Genomic DNA, 27,478 nt, shown 5'->3' with positions numbered 1-27,478 from the left:
TAAAGTAACGCAGTGCCGGAGGTCAAGTGGTTTAACACTAAATCACCACAACGGTGTGAATAAGGTCAGTAAATGGCATTGATTGTTCCCTGGTATGTTTTTGCACTGTGATTATATATAGGTGTAGATCCCAGGGATGAGAACTGGGCTCGGCTCACGTGCAGGACACACCGGAGGACCAGCGGAGACTAGTAGTTACGGCGTTCAAGGCAACAGCCAATCACAGCCCTGCTCTCCCCATCACCAAACTCCCGTCTGCCTGTCAATAAAGCCAGCCCCCTTCTCTTCTCGCGGGCGCCACCTACCGGGCAAACGCTATGATCGACACACGACTTAGCCAATGAGCCGCCCCCGGCTGCTGTCACTCACAGCTGGAGGCTGGGAGGGGGTGTGGGAGGAGCCGGTTCGGTGTCGTCACACATCTTGAAGACAAGGGGGCGGTCCGCCAGTTCTGCAGGGTGAAGTAAGAAGAGATCGGATGCTGTGTACGGAGAATGGAGGCAGCGTCCGCTAAACCTGCTGCAGGGATGTGCCGGGAGGAGGAGACGGCGGGTGTATGAGCCAGGTGAGCGGGGAGAGTGTGCATTGTATGTAATGTGTCTGCACTGCAGGGACGGGACAGCGATCACCCTCTGTCCCTGCACGGTCACTCCGCATTGTCTCATCACCTTGAATGGATGGAGCGGGCTGCCAGTGTGCACTGCAGTACCGGCCGGGGCGTCCCTGTACATGTGTCTGACCTCCCCGATAGACGGACACCGACCGGGATGGCTCACCCCCCCCTGTGTCTGCATGGAGGAGCCGGGCTGGGCTGGAGCATTGGTCATGGACCATCATCACCCCCAATATTATCATATAGTGTCATCATCACCCCCAATATTATCATATAGTGTCATCATCACCCCAATATTATCATTATTATATAGTGTCATCATCACCCCCAATATTATCATATAGTGTCATCATCACCCCAATATTATCATTATTATATAGTGTCATCATCACCCCCAATATTATCATATAGTGTCATCATCACCCCCAATATTATCTTATAGTGTCATCATCACCCCAATATTATCATTATTATATATTGTCATCATCACCCCCAATATTATCATTATTATATATTGTCATCATCACCCCCAATATTATCATATAGTGTCATCATCACCCCCAATATTATCATTATTATATAGTGTCATAATCACCCCCAATATTATCATTATTATATATTGTCATCATCACCCCCAATATTATCATATAGTGTCATCATCACCCCTAATATTATCATATAGTGTCATCATCACCCCCAATATTCTCATATAGTGTCATCATCACCCCCAATATTATCATTATTATATATTGTCATCATCAACCCCAATATTATAATTATATATTGTCATCATCACCCCCAATATTATCATATAGTGTCATCATTACCCCCAATATTAGCATATAGTGTCATCATTACCCCCAAAATTAGCATATAGTGTCATCATCACCCCCAATATTATCATTATTATATATTGTCATCATCACCCCCAATATTATCATATAGTGTCATCATCACCCCCAATATTATCATATAGTGTCATCATCACCCCCAATATTATCATTATTATATAGTGTCATCATCACCCCCAATATTATCATTATTATATATTGTCATCATCATCCCCAATATTATCATTATTATATATTGTCATCATCACCCCCAATATTATCATATAGTGTCATCATCACCCCTAATATTATCATATAGTGTCATCATCACCCCCAATATTCTCATATAGTGTCATCATCACCCCCAATATTATCATTATTATATATTGTCATCATCACCCCCAATATTATAATTATATATTGTCATCATCACCCCCAATATTATCATATAGTGTCATCATTACCCCCAATATTAGCATATAGTGTCATCATTACCCCCAATATTAGCATATAGTGTCATCATCACGCCCAATATTATCATTATTATATAGTGTCATCATCACTCCCAATATTATCATTATTATATATTGTCATCATCACCCCCAATATTATCATATAGTGTCATCATCACCTCCAATATTATCATTATTATATAGTGTCATCATCACCCCCAATATTATCATTATTATATACTGTCATCATCACCCCCAATACTATCATTATTATATAGTGTCATCATCACTCCCAATATTATCATTATTATATATTGTCATCATCACCCCCAATATTATCATATAGTGTCATCATCACCCCTAATATTATCATATAGTGTCATCATCACCCCCAATATTCTCATATAGTGTCATCATCACCCCCAATATTATCATTATTATATAGTGTCATCATCACCTCCAATATTATAATTATATATTGTCATCATCACCCCCAATATTATCATTATTATATATTGTGATCATCACCCCCAGTATTATCATATAGTGTCATCACCCCCAATATTATCATATAGTGTCATCATCACCCCCAATATTATCATTATTATATATTGTGATCATCACCCCCAGTATTATCATATAGTGTCATCATCAACCCCAATATTATCATATAGTGTCATCATCACCCCCAATATTATCATATAGTGTCATCATCACCCCCAATATTATCATTATTATATATTGTCATCATCAACCCCAATATTATCATTATTATATAGTGTCATCATCACCCCCGATATTATCAATTAGTGTCATCATCACCCACAATACTATCATTATTATATATTGTCATCATCACCCCCCGATATTATCATTATTATATAGTGTCATCATCACCCACAATATTATCATTATTATATAGTGTTAGCATCACCTCCAATATTATCATTATTATATATTGTCATTATCACCCCCAATATCATTATTATATAGTGTCATCATCACCCCCAATATTATCATTATTATATATGTTATCATCAACTCCAATATTATCATTATTATATATGGTCATCATCACCCCCCAATATTATCATTATTATATACTATCATCATCACCCCCAATATTATCATTATTATATATTGTCATTATCATCCCCAATATTATCATTAGTATATATTGTCATCATCACCCCCAATATTATCATTATTATATATTGTCACCATCACACCCAATATTATTATTATTATTATACAGGATTTATATAGCGCCAACAGTTTCCACAGCGGTTTACAATATAAAAGGGAGACACTACAGTTATAATACAAAACAATACAAGAGGATTAAGTGGGCCCTGCTCAAAAGAGTTTACAATCTAATATGGTGGGGCAGTTGGTACAAAAAGGTTGTAACTGTGGTGGATGAGTTAATGGAAGTGGTAAAAGATTAGTTAGAGACGTGATAGGCTTCCCTGAAGAGATGAGTTTTCAGGGATTGCCTGAAGGTAGCAAGAGTAGGGGATAGCCGGACAGGTGGAGGTAGCGAGTTTAATGCCGCGTACACACGGTCGGACTTTCCGGCATACTTGGTCCGGCGGACCAGAGTGTGCCGGACAATCCGCCCGTGTGTGGGCGGCGGCGGACTTTTCCGGCGGACTTCTTCCCAAAAGCCCGCCGGACCTAGATTTGAAACAAGTTTTAAATCTTTCCGTAGGACTCAGTTTCGGGCGGAAAGTCCGCTCGTGTGTGTGCTGGTCCGACGGAAAGCCCGCTCGTGTGTAGGCTGGTCCGACGGACCAGATACGACGCGAGGGCAGGGTATTGCATCTCGCGCTCTCTGCAATAGGAAAAACAAATTTTCCTATTGCGGTGAGCGCGGTGCATGCCAGGCCCTTAGGTCTGGTATGGATTATAAAGGGAACCCCCTACGCCAAAAAAACGGCGTGGGGTCCCCCCTAAAATCCATACCAGACCCCGATCCGAGCACGCAGCCTGGCCGGTCAGGAAAGGGGGTGGGGACGAGCGAGCGCCCCCCCCCTCCTGAACCGTACCAGGCCGCATGCCCTCAACATGGGGGGTGGGTGCTTTGGGGGAGGGGGGCGCCCTGCGGGGCCCCCCCCCCCCAAAGCACCTTGTCCCCATGTTGATGAGGACAAGGGCCTCTTCCCGACAACCCTGGCCGTTGGTTGTCGGGGTCTGCGGGCGGGGGCTTATCGGAATCTGGGAGCCCCCTTTAATAAGGGGGCCCCCAGATCCCGGCCCCCCACCCTATGTGAATGAGTATGGGGTACATGGTACCCCTACCCATTCACCTAGGGAAAAAGTGTAAGTAATAAAACACACTACACAGGTTTTTAAAATATTTTATTAAACAGCTCCGGGGGGGGGGGGATCTTCCTCCGGCTTCGGGGGTCTTCTTCCGGCTTCGGGGGTCCCTCCGCTTCATCTTCTCCCGGCGTCCGGTTGGTTCTTCTCCGCTCTCTTCTCCCGGTGTTCCTGTTCTTCGGCCGGCTCCTCTGCTGTCTTCAAGTAGCTCTCTTGCCAGCAGAGGTCCGGACTTCTGGGCTTCTGGGCTTCTGGGCTTCTCTTCCCCAGATGTTGACACGACGCTCTCTCCTGCTGGACTGCTCTCCGAGGGCTGCGTTGTGACTTATATAGGTGGAGACCCCGCCCCCTTTTGATGTCACAGTCCCTGGGCATGCTGGGACTGTGACGTTTTAGGGGGCGTGGTCACTGGGTGATGTTGACCACGCCCCCTAAAACGTCACAGTCCCAGCATGCCCAGGGACTGTGACATCAAAAGGGGGCGGGGTCTCCGCCTATATAAGTCACAACGCAGCCCTCGGAGAGCAGTCCAGCAGGAGAGAGCGTCGTGTCAACATCTGGGGAAGAGAAGCCCAGAAGCCCAGAAGCCCAGAAGTCCGGACCTCTGCTGGCAAGAGAGCTACTTGAAGACAGCAGAGGAGCCGGCCGAAGAACAGGAACACCGGGAGAAGAGAGCGGAGAAGAACCAACCGGACGCCGGGAGAAGATGAAGCGGAGGGACCCCCGAAGCCGGAAGAAGACCCCCGAAGCCGGAGGAAGATCCCCCCCCCCCGGAGCTGTTTAATAAAATATTTTAAAAACCTGTGTAGTGTGTTTTATTACTTACACTTTTTCCCTAGGTGAATGGGTAGGGGTACCATGTACCCCATACTCATTCACATAGGGTGGGGGGCCGGGATCTGGGGGCCCCCTTATTAAAGGGGGCTCCCAGATTCCGATAAGCCCCCGCCCGCAGACCCCGACAACCAACGGCCAGGGTTGTCGGGAAGAGGCCCTTGTCCTCATCAACATGGGGACAAGGTGCTTTGGGGGGGGGGGGCCCCGCAGGGCGCCCCCCTCCCCCAAAGCACCCACCCCCCATGTTGAGGGCATGCGGCCTGGTACGGTTCAGGAGGGGGGGGGGGCGCTCGCTCGTCCCCACCCCCTTTCCTGACCGGCCAGGCTGCGTGCTCGGATCGGGGTCTGGTATGGATTTTAGGGGGGACCCCACGCCGTTTTTTCAGCGTAGGGGGTTCCCTTTATAATCCATACCAGACCTAAGGGCCTGGTATGCCCCGCGACGGGGTTCGCAAGGTGTCAATCTCGCCGATAAAAGCGGCAAGATTGACATCCTTTTCTAGTCCCGTCGCACCTGAGTCACGTTCAAAATGAACGGACTTGTCCGTGTGTGGGCAAGTCCGTTCATTCTGAAAGTCCGCCGGAACTCCGGCGAAAGTCCGTCGGAAAGACGGGCGGACTTAGCCCGCCGGAAAGTCCGGGTGTGTGTGGGCAAGTCCGTCCGTTTTAAAGTCCGGCGCACCTGGCGGACAAAGTCCGTCGGAAAGTGTGCCGGACCAAGTAGGATAGAAAGTCCGACCGTGTGTACGCGGCATAAGAGGATGGGAGAGGCTCTGGAGATATTATCATTATTATATATTGTCATCATCACCCCCAATATTATCATTATTATATATGGTCATCATCACCCCTAATATTATCATTATTATATATGGTCATCATCACCCCCAATATTATCATTATTATATATTGTCAACATCACCCCTAATATTATCATTATTATATATGGTCATCATCACCCCCAATATTATCATTATTATATATGGTCATTATCACCCCCAATATTATCATTATTATATATGGTCATCATCACCCCTAATATTATCACTATTATATATTGTCATCATCACCCCCAATATTATCATTATTATATATGACATCATCATCCCCAATATTATCATTATTATATATGTCATCATCACCCCCAATATTATCATTATTATATATGTCATCATCAACCCCAATATTATCATTATTATATATTGTCATCATCACCCCCAATATTATCATTATTATATATGTCATCATCACCCCCAATATTATCATTATTATATATGTCATCATCACCCCCAATATTATCATTATTATATATTGTCATCATCACCCCCAATATTATCATATAGTGTCATCATCACCCCCAATATTATCATATAGTGTCATCATCACCCCAAAAATTATCATTATTATATAGTGTCATCATCCTCCCAATATTATCATTATTATATATTGTCATTATCACCCCCAATATTATTAATATTATTATTATTATACAGGATTTATATAGTGTTAACAATTTATGCAGCTCTTTACAATATAAAAGGGAGACAATACAGTTATAATACAATAAAATACAGGAGGATTAAGAGGGCCCTGCTCAGAAGAGCTTACAATCGAATAGGGTGGTGCAGGTGGTACAAAAAGGTTGTAACTGTGGGTGATGAGCTGATGGAAGTGGTAAAAGATTAGTTAGAGATGTGATAGGCTTCCCTGAAGAGATGAGTTTTCAGGGATCGCCTGTAGGTAGCAAGAGTAGGGGATAGCCGGACAGGTGGAGGTAGCGAGTTTAAGAGGATGGGAGAGGCTCTGGAGATATTATCATTATTATATATTGTCATCATCACCCCCAATATTATCATTATTATATAGTGTAAACATCACCCCTAATATTATCATTATTATATATGGTCATCATCACCCCCAATATTATCATTATTATATATGGTCATTATATCCCCCAATATTATCATTATTATATATGTTATCATCAACTCCAATATTATCATTATTATATATGTCATAATCACCCCCAATATTATCAGTATAATATATGGTCATCATCACACCCAATATTATTATTGTTATTATAATTATTATTATACAGGATTTATATAGCGCCAACAGTTTACGCAGCGTTTTACAATATAAAAGGGAGACACTACAGTTATAATACAATACAATACAAGAGGATTAAGGGGGCCCTGATCAAAAGAGCTTACAATCTAATATGGTGGGGCAGGTGGTACAAAAAGGTTGTAACTGTGGTGGATGAGTTAATGGAAGTGGTAAAAGATTAGTTAGAGACGTGATAGGCTTCCCTGAAGAGATGACTTTTCAGGGATCGCCTGAAGGTAGCAAGAGTAGGGGATAGCCGGACAGGTGGAGGTAGCGAGTTCAAGAGGATGGGAGAGGGTCTGGAGATATTATCATTATTATATATTGTCATCATCACCCCCAATATTATCATTATTATATATTGTCATCATCACCTCCAATATTATCATTATTATATAGTGTCATCATCACCCCCAATATTATCATTATTATATATTGTCAACATCACCCCCAATATTATCATTATTATATATTGTCAACATCACCCCAAATATTATCATTATTATATAGTGTCATCATCACCCCCAATATTATCATTATATATTGTCAACATCACCCCCAATATTATCATTATTATATATTGTCAACATCACCCCAAATATTATCATTATTATATATGGTCATCATCACCCCCAATATTATCATTATTATATATGACATCATCATCCCCAATATTATCATTATTATATATGTCATCATCAATCCCAATATTATCATTATTATATATGTCATCATCAACCCCAATATTATCATTATTATATATTGTCATCATCACCCCCAATATTATCATATAGTGTCATCATCACCCCCAATATTATCATATAGTGTCATCATCACCCCAAAAATTATCATTATTATATAGTGTCATCATCCTCCCAATATTATCATTATTATATATTGTCATCATCACCCCCAATATTATCATATAGTGTCATCATCACCCCAAAAATTATCATTATTATATAGTGTCATCATCACCCCCAATATTATCATTATTATATATTGTCATTATCACCCCCAATATTATTATTGTTATTATTATTATTTTTATTATACAGGATTTATATAGCGTCAACAATTTATGCAGCGCTTTACAATATAAAAGGGAGACAATACAGTTATAATACAATAAAATACAGGAGGATTAAGAGGGCCCTGCTCAGAAGAGCTTACAATCGAATAGGGTGGTTGTAACTGTGGGGGATGAGTTAATGGAAGTGGTAAAAGATTAGTTAGAGATGTGATAGGCTTCCCTGAAGAGATGAGTTTTCAGGGATCGCCTGAAGGTAGCAAGAGTAGGGGATAGCCGGACAGGTGGAGGTAGCGAGTTTAAGAGGATGGGAGAGGCTCTGGAGATATTATCATTATTATATATTGTCATCATCACCCCCAATATTATCATTATTATATACTGTCATCATCACCCCAATATTATCATTATTATATATTGTCATCATCACCCCCAATATTATCATTATTATATAGTGTCAACATCACCCCTAATATTATCATTATTATATATTGTCATCACCCCCAATATTATCATTATTATATATTGTCAACATCACCCTCAATATTATCATTATTATATATTGTCATCATCACCCTCAATATTATCATTATTATATATAGTGTCATCATCACCCCCAATATTATCATTATATAGTGTCATCATCACCCCCAATATTATCATTATTATATAATGTCATCATCACCCCCAATATTATCATTATTATATAGTGTCAACATCACCCCTAATATTATCATTATTATATATTGTCATCATCACCCTCAATATTATCATTATTATATAGTGTCATCATCACCCCCAATATTATCATTATATAGTGTCATCATCACACCCAATATTATCATTATTATATATTGTCATCATCACCCCCAATATTATCATTATATAGTGTCATCATCACCCCTAATATCATTATTATATAGTGTCATCATCAACCCCAATATTACATTATTATATATTGTCATTATCACCCCCAATATTATCTTTATTATATATATTGTCATCATCACCCCCAATATTATCATTATTATATAGTGTCATCATCCCACCCAATATTATCAATATTATATATTGTCATCATCACCCCCTAAAGTTATCATCATTATATATAGTCATCATCACCCCCAATATTATCATTATTATATATATTGTCATCATCACCCCCAATATTATCATTATTATATATTGTCATCATCACACCCAATATTATCATTATTATATATTGTCATCATCACCCCCTAATATTATCATCATTATATATTGTCATCATCACCCCCAATATTATCATTATTATATAATGTCATCATCACCCCCAATATTATCATTATTATATAGTGTCGACATCACCCCTAATATTATCATTATTATATAGCGTCATCATCACCCCCAATATTATCATTATTATATATTGTCATCATCACCCCCAATATTATCATTATTATATATTGTTATCATCACCCCCAATATTATTTATTATCATCTGTGATGGATCAGTGTCCATGTACCATGTCATGATCAGAATCACCATAATCCCTATTATTATTATCATCATCATCCCTATTATTATTATTATTATCATCCCTATTATTGTTATCATCATTATCATCATCATGCACCTGTCATAGTCTGTTAATGCAACTCTCAGTAAGGGTCATTGATCAGGTGATCACATCCACTAATATCAGGGTGACTGCCCCATCCATTCATCATAACAGGGTGACCACTGTGGGTGTCATATTGGGGCCATCCATGTGACCCGGTGGGTGTCATTGCCTGTCAGTGCTGATCACAGTTGTCACAGTCAGGATTGTCATGGTAGACACTTGTTTTTTGCACTGCCACCATTACTGCTGTCATGTACAGTTACTGTCATGGACATCACCGTGTGCCAGGTGGTTATCACTACAAGGGGACCCCTGTGGGCTTCATCATATCACCATTGTAGATGGGGGTCACATTGTAATGTCACCTTGGGATGGCCCCTGTCATTGTCACTGGCAGTCATGATATCATAGTGTCACAGGACATGTGTCATTGTGGAAGTGGGCACTGTCATCCTGTCATGGCCATGAATGGTGGGGTCCATCAGTTTGAGGCCTCATTCACACGGCTTTAAAAAACTAAAATACAATTACAAGCTTTTTTTTTATATTATTATTTTTATTAATATCATTATTATTGTTATTATTAACATAATCATGCACCTGTCATAGTCTGTGATTGCAGCTTTCAGGGTCATTGATCAGGTGATCACATCCTCTAATATCAGGGTGACTGCTCTATCCATTCATCATATCAGGGTGACCACTGTGGGTGTTTTATGGCTGCCATCCATGTGACCCGCTGGGTGTCAGTTCTGAACACAGTTGTCACAGTCAGGATTGACATGGTAGACACTTGTTTTTTGCACCCATAATTACTGCTGTCATATATAGTTATAGATGGGCCGTATAGGTGTCACTCACTTCAAGGGGAACCCTTCAGGCTTCATCATAAAACAGTTGTAGATGGGGGTCGCACTGTCATGCCACCTCGGGGTGACCCCAATTATTGTCACCGGCAGTCATGGTGTGCACAGGCATAGGACATGTGTCATTGTGGAAGTTGGCACTGTCATTCCGGTGTGGTAAGACGTCATGGCCATGAATGGTGGAGTCCATCAGTTTGAGGCCTCGTTCACATGGCTTAAAAAAAAATACAATTAAAAGCTTTTTTAAAAATGTTATTGCTATTATTATCATTATTGGTATTATCATTATTATGACTGTTATTATTATTATTACCTGTCATAGTCTGTGATTGCAGCTCTCAGGATGACCCGGCGGGTGTCATTGCCTGTCAGTGCTGATCACAGTTGTCACAGTCAGGATTGTCATGGTAGACACTTGTTTTTTGCACTGCCACCATTACTGCTGTCATGTACAGTCGTGGACATCACCGTTTGCCAGGTGGTTATTACTACAAGGGACCCCTGTGGCTTCATCATATCATCATTGTAGTGTCACCTCGGATGGCCCCTGTCATTGTCACCGGCAGTCATGATATCATGGTGTCATTGTGGAAGCTGGCACGATGAGGGGAGACCTTGTGATCATGGGAACAGTGGAGTCCATCAGTTTTATAGTAGCACTGGACTGATAATATTGTGTATATGACATCACACCCTGTGACATCACACGCTGTGACATCACACCCTGTGATCTTGGGGTGCCAATTGTATAAGTGCCAGCAGAATGTCAGCAACCAAGGCCAGATTTTAAAAATGGCGGTGCCTGATTGGTAGCTTTTGAGAAATAAGAGCATCCTTTAGGGTCACTGTACACATTATTATTATTATTATTATTATTATTATTATTATACAGGATTTATATAGTGCCAACAGTTTGCACAGCGCTTTATAACATGAGGACAGACAGGACAGTTACAATACAATTCAATTCAGGATGAATCACTACAATCTGAGTGTACATTCTTTGTACAATTATCTTTACATAAATGATAAAATATAAGGATCTACCTATGCTATCCTAACATTCTGTATCCAATCAGACAGGCCCTTGCACTACATAGTTGATGGTAGATCAAAAAGAGATTGTACAATCAGATTGTAACGTGTGTGGTAAGCTTTAGTCTTGACACTGACACTTTACATCTAAAACTTTCCAAGAACGCATTGTGTTTTTGCATACGTTCACGGAATGCATGTAAATGCATGCCATGCCTGCAGTGCCATTCATTGTCAATGGCACCCCAGACATACGTGAAATGTGCCAAAACGAGCGGTTAAAAAAAAGTACATTGCTCAACCCCCAAAAAGGTAAATGCACTTCTTTGGTGCATTTGTCATGTGTAGGGCAGCCTGTTCAATTGAATACGCTACCCTATGCGTGTAGCATGACAACGCACAGAAATGCACATGAATAACATGAAAAATACGTGTGCAGATGCCAATGCAGCCCTAAAGAGGAACTTTACCCCCTCCATGTTTTTTTTTCCACTCTTCCCTGGATTGTTGTGTTCCCTCAAAACACATACTTACCCGCCCAACAAATCCAGTGTTGTCCTGTTGAGATCTGCTCTTCCTGTGTGATCCTGCGCCACCACCTTGGTCCTTTTTAAGCTCACCATACACATTATAATCTGGTTGTACAATTTCCTTTAGATCAACTAACTAATGGACAGGCCTGTCTGATTGGATATAAATGAATTGGGTAGATTAGGTAGGTGCTCATATTGCATAGTTTTGGTAGATCTAACGTTGGTTGTAGAGGGATTGTATAGTCAGATTTTAGTGGGAGGTGGCTTCCCTTTGGGGGTCCTGAATGACACATGTCGGACCTGCCCTCTGGCAGCTCTGTGCCCCTGGTGATGTGATGTGGTATCCCAGAAGGCTGCAGGATCAAGGATTCATCATTCTCTGCTATGTGCAAATGACAGTTGGAGGCATTTCCCATTGAGAAGGGAGGTGCAGGTTGGATGGGAAGAGAGGTGCAGGTTGGGTGGGAAGGGAGGTGCAGGTTGGATGGGAAGGGAGGTGCAGATTGGATGGGAAGGGAGGTGCAGGTTGGATGGGAAGGGAGGTGCAGGTTGGATGGGAAGGGAGGTGCAGGTTGGATGGGAAGGGAGGTGCAGGTTGGATGGGAAGGGAGGTGCAGGTTGGATGGGAAGGGGGGTTCAGGTTGGATGGGAAGGGGGGTTCAGGTTGGATGGGAAGGGGGGTTCAGGTTGGATGGGAAGGGAGGTGCAGGTTGGATGGGAAGGGAGGTGCAGGTTGGATGGGAAGGGGGGTTCAGGTTGGATGGGAAGGGGGGTTCAGGTTGGATGGGAAGGGAGGTGCAGGTTGGATGGGAAGAGAGGTGCAGGTTGGATGGGAAGAGAGGTGAAGGTTGGATGGGAACAAACTCCATTATTGGGAGTGGAGGTGTGCTTTAAGTAGATGAGTCTCGGTGAGTTCATTGCATGGAAGTTGAGGATATATATTGTGGTCTGTATATCTTGTATGTCTATCCCAGTATACCTGTGGTTCCTCCATGTCATCACTTTGGGATGGTATATAGTACACTTGACACTAGACATTGGCAGCACTATATCAGGTGATGGAGTACCACAAGGGCGCACGGAATAGAATATCAATGGTAGTATGGATCGTTGTACTTTAGAAGCGATATGCGGTCCTGTGTATCCAGCGAACGCACTGGATTGTTATATTCCCTCAGATTCAGAACGACCCCCCCCCCCCCAAGATGACCAGACCCAGAGGTTCTAATCCCACTGGGACAGATTCAGCACATGAGGACCACAATACTCACTCTGTAAATCTAAAGAGGGGTGATAGCGAATGTTACAATTCCCTTTATTAAAGTATTTGATTTATAAAATGAATGGATTTAAAGAAATTAAATCTGCTTATATTATGCTTTCCCTGGTGCCTCCCTCCTTCCCACATCAATAAGCCAATGACATCTTTAAAGTGGTTGTAAAGGCAGAAGTTTTTTTTTATCTTAATGCATACTATGCATTAAGATAAAAAAAACCCTTTGTGTGTAGCAGCCCCTCCTCAGCCCCCCTAACACTTACCTGAGCCCCATCTCTCTCCAGCGATGCCCACGAATGTCTAAGCCATCTGGGACACTCCTCCTGATTGGCTGAGACAACGAAGAGGCGCCATTGGCTCCCATGACTGTCAAAGTCAATCAGCCAATCAGGGGAGAGAGGGGGCAGGTCTGGGTCGGGGCTCGGTGTCTGAATGGACACACGGAGCTGTGGCTCGTGTGCCCCCAAAGGAAGCTGCTGAATGTGGGGGGCACTCAATAGGAGGGAGGGGCCAGGAGCACAGAAGAGGAACCCGAGAAGAGGCGGATCGGGGCTGCTCTGTGCAAAACCACTACACAGAGCAGGTAAGCATAACATGTTTTTTTTTTTTTTTTTTTTTTTTTTTTTAACAAGACTTTACAATCACTTTAAATAAAATCTTTTAGTTTTCACATAGTTATTTTGGACCCAGTACTGTCATCATCACTGGGTCGCTGTGCTTCTCTAGGCAACACAAGCAGATCATGGCTGGGAGGATGTTGTACATAGCATTGTAGCACTCCTTAGGAGCCCTCAGTCCTGATTCAGGAAATTGGCTGGCTTTTGGGAGGAGTTATGCAAATCTGAACATGTCTTAATGGGTGGGTGTCAGTGCAGAGCGGATGTTCCTAGGCAGACTACATTTGCATGCAGACTGCCCCAGGTAACGCCCATGTTATGCTTCCATAATTGAAGGACTTTGATCCCAGTGATGTTAAGGGGTGGGCCAAGGACAGTCAGGTTGGGGAGGAAAGGGCAAGATGCTGGGTGACCTCCAATCAGGAAATAAGGCGGGCATTATCTGACTTAATAATGCACACTGCGAGAAAATGACAGTGTGCAGAGAAAGCACTTTCAGTACAGGAGAGGTGCATGAGTGAAAGGAAGGCTGGAGTTCCTTTACAGTGGCAATTCCAGACTAGTAATATATGGAGTATCACATCTAGGGCCGAAACAACTAATCGGTTAATCGACAACTAATTGATTATGAAATTAATCGATTACTATTTTCATAATCGATTAATCGGCCAGTAACATAATGGGGTTAAAAAATCTAAAATTAGCCCTACATAGTACAAAAAGAGCAAATAATCTTTACTGTAAATAATACATTCACTGTTGCACAGTAAAAAAACGAAGGGCTAATTTTTTAATTTTTTTTAACTCCATTATGTTACTAAATGTCTTAGGCCCCATTCACACTAGCGCGTTTTTTGATGCATTTTGCATTTTGCAGAAATGCACGGGAATTTTTTAACATGGGTTCCTATGGAACATGTTCACATCAATGCTTTTTTGTATCTCCGCGTTTTTGGAAAGGGTCGGGGACTTTTTCTCATGCAAAATGCAGCGTTTTGCATGTAATGGTTTTCAATGGACAAGCATCAAAAACGCAAGTGCACCTTTTTTGCAGCGTTTTTGATGCGTTTTTGATGCGTTTTTGGTGCGTTTTTGCCGTTTTTTTTTTTTTTTTTTTATTTTTTTTTTTTTTTGTAATTTTTTTGTAAGACTGTAAAAAAAAATGAAAAAAAAAAAAAAAAAAAAAAAACGCAAAACGCAAATCGCGGCAAAAACGCGGCAAAAACGCCGCTAAAACGCGGCAAAAACGCGGCTCAAAAACGCGGCAAGCATGAAAAAAAAACCTCCAAAAACGCTCAAAAGCAACATGCATAGGTGTGAATCGAGCCTTAGGCCTGGTTCCCACCTGTGTGTTTTTTGGTGCTTTTTGCAGAAATGCACTACACTTCATTTAATGTTCACATCTATGTTTTTTTCAGCTGCTGTGTATTTGGAAAGGGTCAGAGACCTTTTTCAATGCAAAACTGTGCTTTTTTGGTTCAATATACTTCAATGGAGAAGCTGCAGAAAAGCATGTAATATTACAGTTCTGTTTGAAAATCTGCAAAACAGTCTAGATTTTTTTTTTTCTTTAAATAAAAAAATTTGATCTGAGTCTGATATTTACCAGATTCAACCTCTAAGGCTCGATTCACACCTATGCATGTTGCTTTTGAGCGTTTTTGGAGGTTTTTTTTTCATGCTTGGCACGTTTTTGAGCAGCGTTTTTGTAGCGTTTTTGCGGCGTTTTTGCCGCGTTTTTGCCGCGATTTGCGTTTTGCGGTTTTTTTTTTCATTTTTTTTTACAGTCTTAAAAAAAAATTACAAAAAAAAAAAATAAAAAAAAACAAAAAAAAAAAACGGCAAAAACGCACCAAAAACGCACCAAAAACGCTGCAAAAACGCTGCAAAAACGGTGCACTTGCGTTTTTGATGCTTGTCCATTGAAATCCATTACATGCAAAACGCTGCTTTTTGCATGAAAAAAAGTCCCCGACCCTTTCCAAAACGCAGAGATACAAAAAAGCATTGATGTGAACATGTTCCATAGGAACCCATGTTAAAAAATTCCCATGCATTTCTGCAAAATGCAAAATGCATCAAAAAACGCGCTAGTGTGAATGGAGCCTAATAGTATATAGAGTATATCTCTTCTGGCTGTTATTCTCAGAGAGGATTAAAGATTTTACTCCCTAACCATATAGTTGGTTATTTATATTTACCCCTGCATATAAAGATATTTAGGAATAAATTGCCTTTTTTTAAACTTTACATATTAACTAAATTATACACCACACTTCTTTTTAAGGTTATTAACCGATTAATCAAAACAACAATCGCCAACTAATCGATTATGAAAATAATCGTTAGTTGCAGCCCTACTCACATCATATTAGAAATTGGCTCCTGTGCCAGAATATTTTGTGTTTTTAGCAGTTTTAAATTTGTTGTTATTTGCATAACTCATTTGTTGGTAATCATGGGCTTCAGCAGTATTACATTTCCTTTTCTGAATGCAATCAGGATGGTGACAATGGCCCCCGGACAGTTCAGCATTGAAGTGTTGTACTAGCAGCAGTCTCCGCTGTATTTCTCAATAGATTTCATTTTTATCTCAGTTTAAACATTTTTATTTATTCTTTCCCATATTTTTCAGCAAAGGCTATATTATTATTTTTATGCATTATTATTTTTATTATTATTATAATATAATTATTATCTGGGCATTGTATCCATATGCAGTTTAAAGTGTAAGTTCACCTTCAGCAAGATTTTCCCCAAATCCCCCTATGTAATTTCATGTTCTCTAAATAGTACATACCGCCCTTGCTCATGTTTTAATTGGTGGACATCCTCCTATTACACATACAGATGTGGGGCGGCTTCTCTACAAAGTCTGCTGACCCCTCGATCCCCTTATATCTTGTTTCTTGCAGATTGAACATTACAGTTGTGCGCCCCCTAGTGTTCATCTAGTCTAGGGGTATGTACTGCAGACGGTTCACTAAGATATAAATCCTGCGTGAATTTTTGAGTTAAAATAACTCATGCAGTATTTATCTCAAAAGCAACCAATTCACTAAAAAACGTGTTACATATTTATGTTTTGTGGTATTTATCACTTAAAATTAGCGTTATCTTTGGCATTTTTTTTTTGCAATTTTTTCTCCATGCTTACACTGCATCAGACGAAGATAGTTCTGTAAATAAATGCACAGAAATATTATGAAGCTGTGAAAACATTCTAGTGTACTTTCATTCACGGAAGGATTTCCCTCTGGTGAAATGTTACAATCTATTTTTATTGCTGGGCTCAGGACAGAACATTTCCACATTGATACATTGTAAACTTTTAACTTACTGGCCAGTGCAGTTTTCCCCTCATTGTTGTACTTTGCTAAAATACCGATCAATACAATAATCAATGTGTGTGTTCTTTACACCCAGTTCACACTGAATGCGACTATGAAATTGCGCTGCTTCAGTGCGGCTTGACAAAAATCTGTGCGACTTCATGCACAGATGTCAATACAAGTCGCACATGAAAGCACCAAAAATAGTACAGGAACCTTTTTAAAAGTTGGTGTATGTGGAAGTAGTGCCAATTTGAATGGTTCCATAGCCAGAAATAGGGTGCGACTTGTCATGCAACTGTGAAATCGCATGACAAGTCACACAAGTGTGAATAAGGGCTTAGTGAATTGACTTTAACCACTTGACCTCTGGAAGATTTACCCCCCCCTCCTGACCAGGCCATTGTTTGCGAAGCGGAACTTCGTTGCTTTGACAATTGTGCAGTCGTGTGACGCTGTACCCAAATAAAATGTATCTGCTTTTTTCGCACAAATAGAGCTTTCTTTTGGTGGTATTTGATGACCTCTGCGGTTTTTATTTTGTTGTGCTATAAACAAAAAAAGACAATTTTGAAAAAAAAAAAAAAAAAAATTTTGCTTTCTGCTATAAAACATATCTTATAAAAAAAAAAAAAAAAAAAAAAAAAAAAAAAAAATCTAGTTTCTTCATCAGTTTAGGCCAAAATGTATTCTGCTACATATTTTTGGTAAGAAAAATCCCAATAAGCAAATATTGATTGGGTTGTGTAAAAGTTATAGCGTCTACAAACTATGGGATATATTTATTTATTTGTTACCAGTAATGGCGGCGATCAGCAACTGATAGCAGGACTGCGATATTGCGGCAGTCAATCGGACACTAATTGACACTTTTTTGGGAACCAGTGACACTAATACGGTGATTAGTGCTAAAAATATGCACTGTCACTGTACTAATGACACTTTCAGGGAAAGGGTTAACATCAGGGGCGATCAAAGGGTTAACTGTGTGTTATCTGGTGTCTTATTACAGTGTGGGAGGTGCTTTTACTAGAGGAAGACATGGATCCATGTCTTCCCTCCTGACAGAGCGGCAATCTGCCTTGTTTACATAGGCAGATTGCTGTTCTGCCTCTGTACCGAATGATTGGTGGGTGGCGGCGGACATCGGGCCTGTGGTACCTACCCATTGGCTCCCGCTGTGTAATAATCATAGCGGGAGCGAGCCTGCAGCAGCGTGCATCCCCTTGCCCGGAAGTGCAGGATCACGTGTGTGTATATGTACAGTACGTGATCCTGCACATAACGGCCGCCTTGTTGCAGTAAAACTGCTATGGGGCGGTCGCTACGTGGTTCATTTTTTGTCTTTTCTTTGCGATATTTACCTCACATTTTTAACATGTGCAGTGTTTACCTCACATTCAATATTTTACTTTGATGAATTAACTCTTTTTTTAATATCCCATGCAATATTTCTGAAAAATGAGTCACGTGACCTTCATATCTCATGCAAAATCCTTTAGTGAATTAACCCAACAATTACTTAAAGTGGAACTACACTGCATCTGAGCACATGCTTTTAATATTCAAAGCAAACTCACCCATCCATCCATGTTTCTGTGTTTTATTCTGCTTAGAAATCACTTAAAAAAAACCTTAGCATTTCTGTCCGTGGCCAACTAAGGGCTGATGATTCTTCCTGGAATCCATCTACCCTTAGCTCAGGCATGCAGGCAGGAGGGTGTGCTTAGCTGAAAAAACCCTCCTGAAAACGTCTGGGATGTATAAACAACAAAAAATACACCTCCTGCGCAAAAGTGTAGTGTCTCAGTAAGGGAATTTGAGAATATCTCTACATCATGGGGATGTAGCCACAAGCCTTGCTGCCCTCTCAGACTTGGGATGTCCTGAAGGCACTACAAAGCATGGACACCAGCCTAGTGCATTATCCCACAGCATTTATTAAAAAGCAGTTGTCGAAAATTATACTCACAAACAAAGTGAATTAAAATCCCTTATCTATCTATCTATCTATCTATCTATCTATCTATCTATCTATCTATCTATCTATCTATCTATCTATCTATCTATCTATCTATCTATCTATCTATCTATCTATCTATCTACAGTGCCTTGCAAAAGTATTCACCCCCTTGGCTTTTGACCTATTTTGTTAAATTACAGCCTTTAGTTCAATGTTTTTTTAATCTGAATTATATGTGATGGATCAGAACACAATAGTCTACGTTGGTGAAGTAAAATTAGAAAAATATATACATAAAACTATTTTTCTGAAATAAAAAACTGATAATTGGCATGTGCGTATGTATTCACCCCCTTTGTTATGAAGCCCATAAAAAGCTCTGGTGCAACCAATTACCTTCAGAAGTCACATAATTAGTGAAAAGATGTCCACCTGTGTGCAATCTAAGTGTCACATGACCTGTCATTACATATACCATATTTATCGGCGTATAACACGCACTTTTTTCCCCTTAAAATAAGGGGAAAATCGTGGGTGCGTGTTATACGCCGATCCCCGCTATTTTGTGATGTGTCGGAGCGATCGCCGTGATCGCCGCCGACATTTACATAGCTTGAATTTTTAAACATGGCGCCGCGGAGTTCGGAGGGACTCGGGGGCGCTCGTTCAGCTGAACGAGCGCCGCCGAGGACACAGTGACTGGGCGGAGCCGAGATACACATAGCCGAGGGTTCTCGGCTTTTCTCGGCGCCGTTCACAGTCACGCCCAGTCCCGCCATTGGACCTGTGTTATGTCCATCATAGGGACTGGGCGTGACTGTGAACGGCGCCGAGAATAGCCGAGAACCCTCGGATATGTGTATCTCGGCTCCGCCCAGTCACTATGTCCTCGGCGGCGCTCGTTCAGTTGAACGAGCGCCCCCGAGTCCCTCCGAACTCCGCGGCGCCATGTTTAAAAATACAAACTAAACGTTTGTATGTCGGCGGCGACAAGGCTGCACGGACCACTGGGGCAAAGCTGAACAGGGGCAAAGCTGAACAGGGGCAAAGCTGCACTGGGGGCAAAGCTGCACTGGGGGCAAAGCTGCACTGGGGGCAAAGCTGCACTGGGGACAAAGCTGCACTGGGGACAAAGCTGCACTGGGGACAAGGCTGCACTGGGGACAAGGCTGCACTGGGGCAAAGCTGCACTGACAAGGCTGCACTGGGGCAAAGCTGCACTGACAAGGCTGCACTGGACACTGGGGAAAGGCTGCAGATGAACATTTAAATGTAAGTTTTTTTTCCTTAAACTTCCCTCCTAAAAGTTTTTTTCCTTAAAATTCCCTCCTAAACTTGGGGTGCGTGTTATACGCCGGCGCGTGTTATACGCCGATAAATACGGTACACACCTTTTTGAAAGGCCCCAGAGGCTGCAACATCTAAGCAAGAGGCACCACTAACCAAACACTGCCATGAAGACCAAGGAACTCTCCAAACAAGTAAGGGACAATGTTGTTGAGAAGTACAAGTCAAGGTTAGGTTATAAAACAAAATCGAAATCTTTGATGATCCGTAGGAGCACCATCAAATCTATCATAACCAAATTGAAAGAACATGGCACAACAGCAAACCTGCCAAGAGATGGCCGCACACCAAAACTCATGGACCGGGCATGGAGGGCATTAATCAGAGAGGCAGCACAGAGACCTAAGGTAACCCTGGAGGAGCTGCAGAGTTCCACAGCAGAGACTGGAGTATCTGTACAAAGGACGACCATAAGCCATACGCTCCATAGAGTTGGGCTTTATGGCAGAGTGGCCAGAAGAAAGCCATTACTTTCAGCAAAAAAGAAAATGGCACGTTTTGAGTTTGTGAAGAGGCATGTGGGAGACTCCCAAAATGTATGGAGGAAGGTGCTCTGGTCTGATGAGACTAAAATTGAACTTTTTGGCCATCAAAGAAAACACTATGTCTGGCGCAAACCCAACACATCACATCACCCAAAGAACACCATCTCCACAGTGAAACATGGTGGTGGCAGAATCATGCTGTGGGGATGTATTTCAGCAGTCGGGACTGGGAAACTGGTCAGAGTTGAGGGAAAGATGGATGGTGCTAAATACAGTGATATTCTTGAGCAAAACCTGTACCACTCTGTGTGTGATTTGAGGCTAGGACGGAGGTTCACCTTCCAGCAGGACAATGACCCCAAACACACTGCTAAACACTTGAGTGGTTTAAGGGGAAACATGAAAATGTGTTGGAATGGCCTAGTCAAAGCCCAGACCTCAATCCAATAGAAAATCTGTGGTCAGACTTAAAGATTGCTGTTCACAAGCACAAACCATCCAACTTGAAGGAGCTGGAGCCGTTTTGCAAGGAGGAATGGGCAAAAATCCCAGTGGTAAGATGTGGCAAGCTCATAGAGACTTATCCAAAGCGACTTGGAGCAGTGATAGCCGCAAAAGGTGGCTCTACAAAGTATTGACTTTAGGGGGGTGAATAGTTATGCACATTGACTTTTTCTGTTATTTTATCCAATTTGTTGTTTACTTCACAATAAAAAAAAAAAATCTTCAAAGTTGTGGGCATGTTCTGTAAATTAAATGATGCAAATCCTCAAAAAATCCATGTTAATTCCAGGTTGTAAGGCAACAAAACACAAAAAAATGCCAAGGGGGGGGGGAATACTTTTGCAAGGCACTGTATCTATCTTTCTGGTTGTTGTTTAACATTTAACTGTTGTCAAAATAAAAAATGACCTGTACGATGCAGTCTGTAACTAGAATTAACACAGCAGTCTTTGTTTTTCGGAGTTTCCCCGTAACATAGTTTAGTACCTAGTGATTCCACCAGTAAGTCTGTTGTTTACTTCCTGTAGAGCAGAACTACATTCCCCGTGTAGCCTACCTTCCTCCTTCCAGGGATTCAGCGGTTCCATTTCTTACCAGCCCCCTTCATCTTCTTCCCGGGTACTGGATTCTCCACCTCTTGATTGGTCAGCAGGGGATGTGATGGGAGTAAGTCATTTTGGCACAGCTAAAGTGTGCCGGTAATGCACGCTGATCTACACATGTGCAGCCCAATGTACATTCTGTAGAAAACAAAAAACAAGTACAAGGAGCATATGACCAGCTCCAGCATAACTGAACGAAGTCCATAATTAGTCCATATAAAATAAGATAAATAATAATAATAAAGTCCGTACACTCAGGGCTGCCACCAATGAGGAATAGAAGCCAAAATCCCAGCAAAGCTGAAAACAACAAGAACAAGGGCGCATCTAAGTGTAGATGTTTAAAAATGCTTTAATAATGACAGACAAATGACAACTCACATGGGTGAAGACACAAAGGGGCACATCTTTGAGTAAAGCATCCAGGGGCACAATAGGTAACCGAGTAATGGTTTCTCCAATTCTACACTAATCTCAGGAAGGAGCATGGCAGGCACATCTGTATGTATGATAATCCGGGAGGATAAGGACGGTGACCTGTCAGATACCCTCGCTCAAGTCGCCGCAAAGCGTAGGGTCCTCGATGGAAACCGCTGATGGAAGTTCTGGCCGTGCGGTGATGATCCCAGAACGAGGCTTGAAGTGCATAGAGCAGAAATGCGTAGGGAAATCACGACATCGCTAAGGCGCATTTCTGAGCGTGCGTGCTGCGTATCTTAGCTGCTCTCCTTTGTCAAGCAGGAAATTTTGCATTTCCTAGAACTTTGCGGGAATAACGTTTGAAATAAAAAAATGGAACTACCATTGTTTTATTCACTAGGGCAGTGATGGCCAACCTTGGCACCCCAGATGTTTTGGAGCTACGTTTCCCATGATGCTCTGGCACTCTGCAGTGTAGTTGAGCATCATGGGAAATATAGTTCCAAAACATCTGGGGTGCCAAGGTTGGCCATCACTGCACTAGGGTGTCTGCTTTCAGATAATCGGAGGATTTTGTGTAATTTTCAGGCCTAAAATGATTTTTTAAATGTGTGCAAAAAACGCAAAAATGGCTCTGGCAAGCGAAAAGGATTTTTACTTTTCCATGCAGCGGGGCTGTACCCACACTGCATGGGTTAACTGCTCATTTATTCCGGGGAGCAAGGAAATACTTACTCGATCCTTCGATCCTCCTGAAAACAGAGCTTCTTCATGTCCAGCAGTGCACTGCTCCTGCTGTACTCACATCCAGAGCCGATCTTTGGGCGCGATGACATCAGGAACAGTCCATTCACAAGACCGCTAGCATGTGTGTGTGTGTGGGGGGGGGGCAGGAGCAGCAGGGACCGGTTTTGCGTTCGGGGGATCGGCGGATTAGGTAAGTATATCTCCGCTCTGTAATCACCTACACCAGGGGTCTCCAAACTGTTCAAACAAAGGGCCAATTTATTGTCTTTCAGACTTTAGGAGGGCCGGATTGTGGCCAGCGGGGCCAATAAATGTCATGGGCCCAACATTAGTGAAAATAAATATGGCCCCAGGGTTGGTGGTCAATAGAAGGAGGAGTAGTATCCCATCATTGGTATCGGTGGAAGAAATAGTGACCCATTGTTGGTGTCAGTAGGAGGAATATTGCCTTATATCTGGGAGGAATAGTGCTCCACGGGCTGGATAAAGGCTAGCAAAGGGCCACATCTGGCCCTCGGGCCGCAGTTTGGAGACCCCTGCCCTAGACAAAAACGAGCGGTTAACCCCTTCAGTGCAGGCAAAGCCCCACTGCATGGGGGAAAAAAATGCCTAGAGTTCTTCTTTAAATAAGGCCTACAAATAGTCCTGTAAGACGTTTTAGTTCTTATTTATGAACATGTCTCCTAGAAGACAAATCTGTGTTACCCAATGGAAAGAATATTTATTTTATTGAGATGCCTTTGAGTTGTCTCTTAGCGTTCTTCTGAATAATGATTCGGGTCATTCAATGTCCTTCACTAGTGATAAATGTAAATGGGTTGCAGTGGACACAGCTGTAACCAAGCCTTAAGGGAACTTGTTGACCTCCCTATGATCATCATGGCTACGAATGACTTCATCTTCACAGGGATTGAGGCTTTTCTACCTCTGCGATCGTCTCTATTGATGCTTGCAGGAATAAAAAAATCATCTGCATAAATTACAATGAGGGGGCTTTGGTTCCTCGCCTAAAGCTTAGTACACGTTCTTAGAAAATCAGATGAAAATCTCTGTATTCGTTTGATTTTCTGTTCCTTAAGCCCCAGAAACACTATTAGATTTTCTGCAGATTTTTGTCTTCAGATTTACCAAAACCATGTAGTGCAAGGGCCTGCCTGATTGCCTACAAATTGAAACTCTTCTGGTTTGACGTCATATTATATGGTTTTGGTAAATCTGAAGACAAAAATCTGCAGAAAATCTAATAGTGTGTATGGAGCCTAAGTATACAGCTTTTGAGAGCCAATGTCGACTGTTCAGACAAAAATTTCCGAAGGGACATGCTGGAAAAAAAAATTCTCGTTAGTTACCAGATTATTGAAGCATGTTTGCACTTTATTTTTCACGGTGTTGGAGCATAAACAAGAAGATTTGTACACATATGATTATTATGGACATTTCTGATGGTTTATTTTATTGTGCACTTTATTACATACACAGTGTATATTATTAATTTGACATTTAATTTTTGTACTGATTCCTTTGCGCTATATATATATATATATATATATATATATATATATACACACCAGAATGAACGTTTTTTTTTCGTTTAGTTAGTTTAGTTTGGTACGGTATTCGTCTTTATAAAAATTGAATGAGCAAGATCGCGTCCCTGACGAAGACAGCAACAAAAAATTTCAAAACGCGAATGAATAATCAAATGCAGGATAAGAAAAGATTTTTTTTTAAAATTAAATATAAACTGCAATTTCTGTGATCGTGTTAGGTAAATAGCTATATACAGTTTACCAGCATACAGGTTATCTCTTGGACAATTAATAAAAGGTATTGATATAGACCTTGTTTAGATGCGGTTGAGCCGCGTTTTTGCTGCCTGACAACCACCCACCCCCCCTTTAACCACTTGAGCTCTGGAAGGTTTTGCCCCCCCTTCATGACCAGGCCATTTTTTGTGATACACCACTGCTTTACTTTGACAATTGCGCGGTCATGAGACGCTGTACCCAAATAACATTTTTGTCCTTTTCTCCCCATAAATAGAGCTTTCTTTTGGTGGTATTTGATCACCTCTGTGTTTTTTTTTTTTTTTTGTGCTTTAAACAAAAAAAGACCGGCAATTTTGATATATATATATATATGTATATATGTGTATATGTGTATATATATATATATATATACACATACATACATACATACATACACACATATATATATATATATATATATATATATATATATATATATATATATATATATATATATATAAATATAATTTTACTATAAAACATATCCAATAAAAAAAAAAAGTAAAAAATTAAATTTCTTCATAAATTTAGGCCAATATGTATTGTGCTACATTTTCTTGGTAAAAAAAAATCCCAATAAGTGTATATTGATTGGTTTGCGCAAAAGTTATAGCGTCTATAAACTATGTGATATATATATATATATTTTTTTTTTTACTAGTAATGGTGGCGATCAGGGACTTATAGCGGGACTGCGATAGCGGTTGGACAAATCGAACACGTAACTGACACTTTTTGGGGACCAGTGACACTAATACAGTGATCAGTGCTAAAAAATATGCACTGTCACTGTACTGATGACACTGGCTGGGAAGGGGTTAACCTCAGGGGTGATCAAAGGGTTAAATGTATGCTTAGATTGTACTTACTCACTATGGGGTAGGTGCTTTGACTAGGGGAAGACAGAGATCCGTGTTCTTGCCTATCAGAAACACAGGATCAAATCCTTCTCTGCTGACAGAAAAATAATCTGCTTTGTTTACGCAGGCGGACTGCTGTTCTGCTTGTGTCCCAAACGATTGGCAGGCCCCGGCGGACATCAAGTCCACCTGACCCGCTGATTGGCTCCTGCTGTGTCCAATCACAGCAAGAGCAGGTCGCAGGCCGGCGCGCGCGCACGTGCCCCAGACCAGGAAGTGTCAGATCACGTACCAGAGCGGCCGCAGTAAATGTACGTGGGGCGGTCACTAAGTAGTTAAAATGCAATAGGCAGTAGACTTGGAGGTTTGTTTGATGCTTGTTTTTGTTTAGGGGAACAAAAAAAAGAAGATTTACTTACCTAATGCTCTGCTCCTCCCCTCAGCTAGACCAGTCCTGGCTTCTTTTCCACCCCATGCCCCAGTGGTCTAAGGTCCTGATGTCATCAAACTAGTGCCTGCACTGCGCATGATAGTGTGTGTGGGGGGGGGGGCAGTGCATTGACAGTGCCTGGAGGAGCAAAGGATCATGTAAGAAAACATGTTTCTCCTCTCACCTAGACAAAACAAGCTATGAACCCCCTACAGTGCAATTGCATTCCCACTGAAAGGAATACTTTTCAATTTTCCCCGAGTTAGACTTTAACACTGATAGGGGTGCTTAAAATGATCAAATTTTATTCTTTTATGTAAAACCTTTATCCCAAAAGGAAAAAAAAACTGTTTCTGTAACTGCTTATAAAATATTTGTTGGAATTCAGCTTCAATATGTTAGTGTATTTAAATCTGCTAGCCCTCTACCCCCCCCCCCCCCAGACTGACAATGCTGCTGTCCAAATGTGCCCCCAGTGCTCATTCATCCAGAGTGTGGGCACACAGGAGGCGTGTTACTGGTCAGAGCACCAGGTGAAAACAGAGGGGAAAAGCCTAAAAAAAGGCAACAAATGCAGCCACCACATCTAATGATTGGTAAGCTGCAATATGTTACATTTTTGGTTTTGGGTTAAAGTGATACTAAACACACGCTGTTGAATTTGCATTGATCCCTGCTATTGCTGTATATGGATGATGACACTGTATTTGTTTTAATTTTTTTTTAAAAACTAAGCACCTTTTTCCTAATTGATATACAGCTGTCACATGACCTGGATCGTTCCCAGCATGTCTGCAGGGAAACATAAGCAGGAGGAGCTTCTAGTTCTCTGCTGCTGGTCACATGTTCAAAA

At 41.4% G+C, this 27,478-nt stretch overlaps 1 protein-coding gene across 2 annotated transcripts in view; it reads left to right on the top strand.

Annotated features, from left to right (window-relative positions):
- Positions 1–416: 416 nt before the first annotated feature.
- OTUD7A (OTU deubiquitinase 7A) overlaps positions 417–27,478 on the top strand; it is a 408,641-nt gene continuing 381,579 nt past the window's right edge. For both annotated transcript variants that reach the window (XM_073618877.1, XM_073618876.1), the window contains exon 1: positions 417–565. The gene's annotated coding sequence lies outside the window, so the exon portion shown is untranslated. The remainder of the gene's footprint in view (positions 566–27,478) is intronic.

Source organism: Aquarana catesbeiana, linkage group LG03 (genome assembly GCF_042186555.1).
Source record: "Aquarana catesbeiana isolate 2022-GZ linkage group LG03, ASM4218655v1, whole genome shotgun sequence".
Taxonomy (NCBI): domain Eukaryota; kingdom Metazoa; phylum Chordata; class Amphibia; order Anura; family Ranidae; genus Aquarana; species Aquarana catesbeiana.
Note: the sequence above shows the minus strand (reverse complement) of the source record. Positions and strands in the feature narration are given on the sequence as shown.